Raw genomic sequence first — 10,367 nt, forward strand, 5'->3', positions numbered from 1 at the left:
TGGAGTGCTGGATACTAGGGAAACAGAACAGTAAAACCTGTGAGGGGGTCCTCACAGCCAGCTCGCCTGGGACAAAAGAAAAGCGAGTGCTTTTTGAAAGTCTTAAAGAGACAGGAGTCTCATAGCTGGACGGAAGTGTCCTGGCACACTCAGCCCAGCAGCTGGGAATCCCAGGAAACTCTGGGCACCCTAACCCACTGGGCAGCAGGGCAGCTCTGAGGCCCCTCACAGCAATAAACAGCCTCCCACCGGTTCCCCCTCTGGCGTGCCCTGCCATAGCAGAGCAGCAGCCTGAAAGTGGCCACGCCCACAGCAACCATGCAGAGCTTACTCCACAGTGGCCCAGGCAAGAATCAGAGATATCATCTGCGTGCAGCTGCCCAGCACAAGCCGCAAGGGGTCACAGTTCTCCCAGGAAAGGATGGCCAGTAGCAAGGGGAAAGGGACTTGATTCTCCCAACTGACACATGCACCAACAGCCCAAGACTACCTCTATTGCCATAAAAAGGCAGAAGAATTTGATCCAGACCAGAATAACCCACACATCCTCCCTGAGAGGGAAACTAGGGAGATAGATTTAACCAATCTCCATGCAAAATAATTCAAAATAAAGGTTATAACCATGCTGATGGACTTGCAGAGAAATATGTAAGAGCTAAGGAGAGAGAATAGAGAAATAAAACAATCTCTGGAATGACTTAAATGCAGAATGGATGAGATGTAAGAGGCAATTAATGGAATAGAAATAAGAGAACAAGAATGCAGATAAGCTGATGCAGAGAGAGATAAAAGGATCTCCAAGAATGAAACAATATTAAGAGAACTGTGTGACCAATCAAAATGGAACAGTATCCACATTATAGGAGTAGCAGAAGAAAAAGAGCGATAAAAAGGGATAGAAAGTGTATTTGAAGAAATAATTGCTGAAAACTTCCCCAAACTGGGGAAGGAAATAGTCGCTCAGACCATGGAAGCACACAGAACTCCCAACACAAGGGACCCAAGGAGGACAACACCAAGACACATAATAATTAAAATGGCAAAGATCAAAGACAAGGACAAAGTATTAAAGGCAGCCAGAGAGAGAAAAAAGGTCACCTACAAAGGAAAACCCATCAGGCTATCATCAGACTTCTCAACAGAAACCTTACAGGCCAGGCCAGAAGAGAATGGCATAATATATTTAATGCAATGAAACAGAAGGGCCTTGAACCAAGGATACCGTATCCAGCATGATTATAATTTAAATATGAGGCAGGATTAAGCAATTCCCAGACAAGCAAAAGTTGAGGGAATTTGTCTCACACAAACCATCTCTACAGGGTATTTTAGAGGGACTGCTCTAGATGGAAGCACTCCTAAGGCTAAACAGATGTCACCAGAGAAAATAAAATCACAGCAAAGAAAGCAGAACAATCGAATACTAACTAAAGGCAAAAAATAAAATCAACTACCCACAAAAGCAGTCAAAGGAAACACAAAAGAGCATAAAATACAACACCTAACATACAAAGAATGGAGGAGGAGGAATAAGAAGGGAGAGAAATAAAGAATCATCAGACTTTGACTATAATAGCTCAATAAGCGAGCTAAGTTAGACAGGAAGATAGTAAAGAAGCTAACCTTGAACATTTGGTAACCATGAATCTAAACCCTGCAATGGCAATAAGTACATATCTTTCAATAATCACCCTAAGTGTAAATGGACTGAATGCACCTATCAAAAGACACAGAGTAATAGAATGGATAAAAAAGCAAGACCCATCTATATGCTGCTTACAAGAGACTCACCTCAAACCCAAAGACATGCACAGACTAAAAGTCAAGGGATGGAAAAAGATATTTCATGCAAACAACAAGGAGAAAAAAGTAGGTGTTGCAGTACTAGTATCAGACAAAATAGACTTCAAAACAAAGAGAAAGTCACAAGAGATAAAGAAGGACATTACATAATGATAAAGGGGTCAATCCAAAAAGAGGATATAATCATTGTAAATGTATATGCATCCAATACAGGAGCACAAACATATGTGAAACAAATACTAACAGAATTAAAGGAGGAAATAGAATGCAATGCATTTATTTTAGGACACTTCAACACACCATTCACTCCAAAAGACAGATCCACCAGACAGAAAATAAGTAAGGACACAGAGGCACTGAACAACACACTAGAACAGATGGACCTAATAGACATCTATAGAACTCTACACCCAAAAGCAACAGGATACACATTCTTCTCAAGTGCACATGGAACACTCTAGAATAGACCACATACTAGGCCACAAAAAGAGCCTCAGTAAATTCAAAAAGATTGAAATTCTACCAACCAACTTCTCAGACCACAAAGGTATAAAACAAGAAATAAATTGTACAAAGAAAGCAAAAAAGGCTCACAAACACATGGAGGCTTAACAACATGTCCCTAAATGGATCAATGACCAAATCAAAACAAAGATCAACCAATATATACAAACAAATGACAACAATAACACAAAGCCCCAATTTATGTGGGACGCAGCGAAAGCAATTCTAAGAGGAAAGTATATAGCAATCCAGGCATATTTAAAGAAGGAAGAACAATCCCAAATGAATAGTCTAAAGACACAATTATCGAAATTGGAAAAAGAAGAACAAATGAGGCCTAAAGTCAGCAGAAGAAGGGACATAATAAAGATCAGAGAAGAAATAAATAAAATTGAGAAGAATAAAGCAATAGAAAAAAATCAGTGAAACCAACAGCTGGTTCTTTGAGAAAATAAACAAAATAGATAAGCCTCTAGCCAGACTTATAAAAAGAAAAAGAGAATTTACACACATCAACAGAATCAGAAATGAGAATGGAAAAGTCACGACGGATATCACAGAAATACAAAGAATTATTAGGGAATACTACAAAAATCTATATGCTAACAAGCTGGAAAACCTAGAAGAAATGGAGAAATTCCTAGAAAAATACAACCTTCCAAGACTGACCAAGCAAGAAACAGAAAATCTGAACAGACCAATTATCAGCAACAAAATTGAAGCAGTAATCAAAAAACTCCCTAAGAGCAAAACTCCCGGGCCAGATGGATTTACTGCAGAGTTTTATCAGACATACAGAGAAGACATAATACCCATTCTCCATAAAGTTTTCCAAAAAATAGAAGAGGAAGGAATACTTTCAGATTCATTCTATGAAGCCAGCATCACCCTAATACCAAAACCAGTCAAAGACACCCTCGAAAAAGAGAATTACAGACCAACACCCCTGATGAACATAGATGCAAAAATACTCAACAAAATAATAGCAAACCAAATTAAAAAATACATCAAGAGGATCACACACCATGACCAAGTGGGATGCATCTCAGGGATGCATGGATGGTACAATATTTGAAAATCCATCAACATCATCCACCACAGAAACAAAAAGAAGGACAAAAATCACATGATCATCTCCATAGATGCTGAAAAACCATGCAACAAAATTCAACATGCATTCATGATAAAAATTCTCAGCAAAATGGGTATAGAGGGCAAGTACCTCAATATAATAAAGGCAATACATGAAAAACCACAGCCAACATCATACTGAACAGCAAAAAGCTGTAAGTATTTCCTCTAAGATCGGAAATAAGACAGGGATGCCCACTCTCCCCACTGTTATGCAACATAGTACTGGCGGTCCTAGCCATGGCAATTAGACAAAACAAAGAAATACAAGGAATCCAGATCGGTAAAGAAGAAGTCAAACTGTCGCTATTTGCAGATGACATGATGTTGTACATAAAAAACCCTAAAGACTCCACTCCAAAACTACTAGAACTGTTATTGGAATACAGCAAATTTGCAGGATACAAAATTAATACACAGAAATCTGAGGCTTTCCTATACACTAACAATGAACTAATAGAAAGAGAAACCAGGAAAACAATTCCATTCACAATAGCTTCAAAAAGAATAAAATACCTAGGAATAAACCTAACCAAGGAAGTGAAAGACCTATACCTTGAAAACTACAAGACATACTTAAGAGAAATTAAACAGGACACTAACAAATGGAAACTCATCCCATGCTCCTGGCTAGGAAGAATTACTATTGTCAAAATGGCCATCCTGCCCAAAGCAATCTGCAGATTCAATGCAATCCCCATCAAATTACCAACAGCATTCTTCAATGAACTGGAACAAATAGTTCTAAAATTCATATGGAACCACCAAAGACCCTGAATAGCCAAAGCAAACCTGAGAAGGAAGAATAAAGTGGGAGGGATCTCACTCCCCAACTTCAAACTCTACTACAAAGCCACAGTAATCAAGACAATTTGGTACTGGTACAAGAACAGAACCACAAACCAGTGGAACAGAATAGAGACTCTGGACATTAACCCAAACATATATAGTCAATTAATATACGATAAAGGAGCCATGGACATACAATGGAGAAATGACTGTCTCTTCAACAGCTGGTGTTGGCAAAACTGGACAGCTACATGTAAGAGAATGAAACTGGATCATTGTCTAACCCCATACACAAAAGTAAATTCACAATGGATCAAAGACTTGAACGTAAGTCATAAAACCATAAAACTCTTAGAAAAAAAACATAGGCAAAAATCTCTTAGACATAAACATGAGTGACCTATTCTTGAACATATCTCCCTGGGCAAGGGGAACAACAGCAAAAATGAACAAGTGGGTCTATATCAAGCTGAAAAGCTTCTGTACAGCAAAGGACACCATCAATAGAACTAAAAGGTATCCTACAGTATGGGAGAATACATTCATAAATGATAGATCTGATAAAGGGTTGACATCCAAAATATATAAAGAGCTCACACACCTCAACAAACAAAAGGCAAATAATCCAATTAAAAAAAGGAGCTGAATAGGCAGTTCTCTAAAGAAGAAATTCAGATGGCCAACAGACACAGGAAAAGATGTTCCACATCGCTTGTCATCAGAGAAATGCAAATTAAAACCACAATGAGATATCATCTCACACCAGTAAGGATGGCTACTATCCAAAAGACAAACAACAACAAATGTTGATGCGGTTGTGGAGAAAGGGGAACCCTCCTACACTGCTGGTGGGAATGTAAACTAGTTCAACCATTGTGGAAAGCAGAATGGAGGTTCCTCAAAAAGCTCAAAATAGAAATACCATTTAACCCAGGAATCCCACTTTAGGAATTTATCCTAAGAATGCAGCAGCCCAATTTGAAAAAGACAGATGCACCCCTATGCTTATCGCAACACTATTTACAATAGCCAAGAAATGGAAGCAACCCAAGTGTCCATCAGTAGATGAATGGATAAAGAAGAAGTGGTACATGTACACAATGGAATATTATTCAGCCATAAGAAGAAAACAAATCCTACCATTTGCAACAACATGGATAGAGCTAGAGGGTATTATGCTCAGTGAAATAAGCCAGACGAAGAGAGACAAGTACCAAATTATTTCACCCATATGTGGAGTATAAGAACAAAGGAAAAACTGAGGGAACAAAACAGCAGCAGAATCACAGAACCCAAGAATGCACTAACAGTTACCAAAGGGAAAGGGACTGGAGAGGATGGGTGGGAAGGGAGGGATAAGGGGGGGTAAAAAGGGGGCACTACAATTAGCATGTATAATGTGGGGAGAGGCACGGGGAGGGCTGTGTAACACAGAGAAGACAAGTAGTGATTCCACAGCATCTTACTACGCTGATGGACAGTGACTGTAATGAGGTTTGTGGGGGGGACTTGGTGAAGGGGGGAGCCTAGTAAACATAATGTTCTGCATATAATTGTAGATTAATGATAATGAAAACAAAAACCAAAAAAAACCAAGACCCATCTATATGTTGCCTACAAGAGACTCACTTCAAACCCAAAGACATACACAGACAAAAAGTGAAGAAATGGAAAAAGATATTTCATATAACAAATAGAAAGAAAAAAGCACAAGTTGTAGTACTTGTATCAGACAAAATAGACTTCAAAACAAAGAAAGTAAGAAGAGACAAAGAAGGACATTACATAATGATAAAGGGCTCAGTCCAACAAGAAGATATAACCATTATAAATATCTATGCACCCTACATAGGAGTACTTACATATGTGAAACAAATACTAACAGAATGAAAGGGGGAAAAAGAATGCAATGCATTCATTTTACAAGACTTCAACACACCACTAACTCTAAAGGATAGATCCACAAGACAGATCAGCCAGAGAGAGAGTAAGTAAGGAGACAGAGGAACTGAACAACACATTAGAACAGGTGGGTGTAATGGACATCTACAGAACACTCCACTCAAAAGTAACAGGGTACATATTCTTCTCAAGTGCACATGGAACATTTTCAAGAACAGATTGTATACTAGGCCAGAAAAAGAAACTCTGTAATTCAAAAAGTTTGAAATTGTACCAGCCAGCTTCTCAGACCACAAAGGTATGAAGCTAGAAATAAATTAGACAAAGAAAATGAAAAATCCCACAAACACATGGAGGCTTAACAACATGCTCCTAACTAACCAATGGATCCATGACCAAATAAAAACAGAGATCAAGCAATATATGGAGACAAATGACAACAATAACTCAACATTGCAAAATATATGGGATGAAGTGAAGGCTGTGCTATGAGGGAAGTATACTGCAATATAGGCTTATCTCAGGAAAGAAGAACAAGCCCATATGAACAGTCTAAAATCACAATTAATGAAACTAGGAAAAGAAGAACAAATGAGGCCCAAAGTCAGTAGAAGGAGGGAATAATAAAGATCAGAGCATAAATAAATAATATCAAGAAGAATAAAACAATAGAAAGAATCAATGAAAGCTGGAGCTGATTCTTCAAGAAAATAAAGAAAATAGATAAGCCCCTAGCCAGACTTATCAAGAAAAAAGGAGAATCTACACACATAAACAGAATCAGAAAAGAGGAAGGAAAAATCCCTACAGACACCACAGAAATATAAAGAATTATTAGAGAATGCTATGAAAAATAATGTTAACAGACTGGATAACCTAGAAGAAATGCACAACTTTCTAGAAAAATGCAACCTTTCAAAGCTGACCCAGGATGAAACAGAAAATCTGAACAGACCTATTACCAGCAGTGATATTGAATTGGTAATAAAAAACCTACCTAAGAACAAAATTCCTGGACCAGATGGCTTCACTGCTGAATTTTAAGAAACATTTAGTGAAGACATAATACCCACCCTCCTTAAAGTTTTCCAAGAACTAGAGGAAGAGGGAATATTTCCAAATTCATTCAATGAAGCCAGTATCACTCTAATACCAAAACCAGACAAAGACACCACAAAAAAAGAAAATTACAGACCAGTTTCCCTAATGAAAATAGATGCAAAAATACTCAATAAAATATTAGCAAACTGAATTAAAAAATACATCAAAAAGATCATCCATCAGGATCAAGTAGGATTTATTCCAGGGATGCAAGGATGGTACAATATTTGAAAATCCATCAACATCATCCATCATATCAACAAAAAGAAGGACAAAAACCACATGATCATCTCCATAGATGCTGAAAAAGCATTCAACAAAATTCAATATCCATCCATGATAAAAATTGTCAACAAACTGGGTATAGAGGGCAAGTACCTCAACATAATAAAGGCCATATATGACAAACCCACAGCCAACATCATACTTAATAGTGAAAGGTGAAAGCTTTTCCTTTAAGATTGGGAACAAGACAAGAATGCCCACTCTCTCCACTTTTATTCAACATAGTTCTGGAGGTCCTTGCCACAACAATCATACAACACAAAGAAAGAAAAGGCATCCAGATTGGTAAAGAAGAAGTTAAACTGTCACTGCAGATGACATGATATTGTACATAAAAAGTCCTAAAGAATCCATCCCAAAACTACTAGAACTAATAACTGAATTCAGCAAAGGTGCAGGACACAGAATCAATACACAGAAATCTGTTGCATTCCTGTATACTAACGACGAGCTAGCAGAAAGAGAAATCAGGAAAACAATTCCATTCACAATTGCATCAAAAAGAATAAAATACCTAAGAATAAACCTAACTAAGGAGGTGAAAGATCTATACCGTGAAAACTACAAGACATTCATTGTGAGAAATTAAAGAAGACACCAATAAATGGAAACACATTCAGTGCTCATGGATAGGAAGAATTAATATTTTCAAAATGGCCATCCTGTGGAAAGCAATCTACAGATTCAATGCAATCCCTGTTATAATACCAGCAGCATTGTTCAACCAACTAGAACAAACAGTTCTAAAATTCATGTAGAACCAGAAAAGACCCCAAATAGCCAAAGCAATCCTGAGAAGGAAGAATAAAGCTGGGGGGATTACACTCCCTGACTTCAAGCTCTACTACAAAGCTACTGTAATCAAGATTATTTGATACTGGCACAAGAACAGACTGATAGATCAATGGAACACAATAGAGAGCCCAGATATAAACCCAAGTATATATGGTCAATTAATTTATGATAAAGGAGCCATGATATACAATGGGGAAATAACAGCCACTTCAACCACTGGTGTTGGCAAAACTGGACAGCTACATGCAAGAGAATGAAATTGGATTGTTGTCTAACTCCATATACAAAAGTAAACTCGAAATGGATCAAAGACCTGAATGTAAGTTATGAAACCATAAAACTCTTAGAAGAAAAAATAGGCAAAATTCTCTTGAATATAAACATGAGCAACTTTTTCCTGAATGCATCTCCTCAGGCAAGGGAAACAAAAGCAAAGTGAACAAACAGGACTACAACAAACTAAACTCTTCTATACAGCAAAGGACACCATCAGTAGAACAAAAAGGCATCCTACAGTATGGGAGAATATATTTGTAAATGACATATCCGACAAGGTGTTAATATCCAAAATATATAAAGAACTCACATGCCTAACACCAAGAAAGCAAATAACACTATTCAAAAATGGGTGGAGGATATGAACAGACTCTTATCCAAAGAAGAAATTCAGATAGCCAAAAGGCACATGAAAAGATGCTCCACATCTCTAATTATCAGGGAAATGTAAATTAAAACCACAATGAGGTATCACCTCCTACCAGTTAGGATGGCCAACATTGAAAAGACTAGGAACAACAAATGCTGGCAAGGATTCGGAGAAAGGGGAAATCTCCTACACTGCTGGTGGGAATGTAAATTAGTTCAGCCATTGTGTAAAGCAATATGGAAGTTCCTCAAAAAACCAAAAATAGAAATACCAGTTGACTCGGGAATTCCACTCCTAGGAATTTACTCAAAGAAAGCTAGTTCTCAGATTCAAAAGACATATGCACCCCTATGTTCATGGCAGCACTATTTACAATAGCCATGATATGGAAGCAACCCAAGTTTCCATCAGTAGACAAATGGATAAAGAAGAGGTGGTATATATACATGATGAAATATTATTCAGACATGAGAAGAAAACAACTCTTACCATTTGCAACAACATGGATGGAGCTAGAGGGTATTATGCTCAGTGAAATAAGCCAGGTGGAGAAAGATAAATAACAAATGATTTCCCTCATTTGTGAAGTATAGCAATGAAGGAAAACTGAAGGAACAAAATAGCAGCAAACTCACAGACTCCAAGGGACTAGCTTTTAGCAAAGGTAATGGTTGGGGGTGGGTGGGTGCAGCAGGTGGGAGAAGGGGGTTGAGGGGTTTCACGATTTGTACACAGGGTGTGGGGGGGGTCATGGGGAAGACAGTGTAGCACAGAGAAGACAAGTAGTGACTCTGTGGCATCTTACTACACTGAAGGGCAGTGACTTCAGTGGCATATGGGGGGGAATTGATAGTATGGGTGAATGTAGTAACCACAATGTTTTTCATGTGAAACCTTCATAAGAGTGTATATCAATGATACCTTAAGTTAAAAAAATTTGTTGTTGAAAAGACTCTCCTTTGGGGTTAACATCCAAAATATATAAAGAACTTACATACCTCAGCACCCAAAAAACAAATAACCCAATTAAAAAATGGGCAGAGTATATGAAGAGACAGTTCTCCAAAGAAGAAATTCAGATGGAACAGACACATGAAAAGATGTTCATCATCACTAATCATCAGGGAAAAGCAAATTAAAACCACAGTGAGATATCACCTCACACCAGTAAGGATGGCCAGCATCGAAAAGACTAAGAACAACAAATGCTGGTGAGGATGCGGAGAAAGGGGGACCCTCCTACACCGCTGGTGGGAATGTGAGCCAGTTCAACCATTGTGGAAAGCAGTATGGAGGTTCCTCAACAAACTAAAAATAGAAATACTATTTGACCCGGTAATCCCACTCCTTGGAATTTACCCCAAGAATACAACTTCTCAGGTTCAAAAAGATATATGCACCCCTACACATG

This window comes from Manis pentadactyla, chromosome 5 (assembly GCF_030020395.1).
Source record: "Manis pentadactyla isolate mManPen7 chromosome 5, mManPen7.hap1, whole genome shotgun sequence".
NCBI lineage: Eukaryota > Metazoa > Chordata > Mammalia > Pholidota > Manidae > Manis > Manis pentadactyla.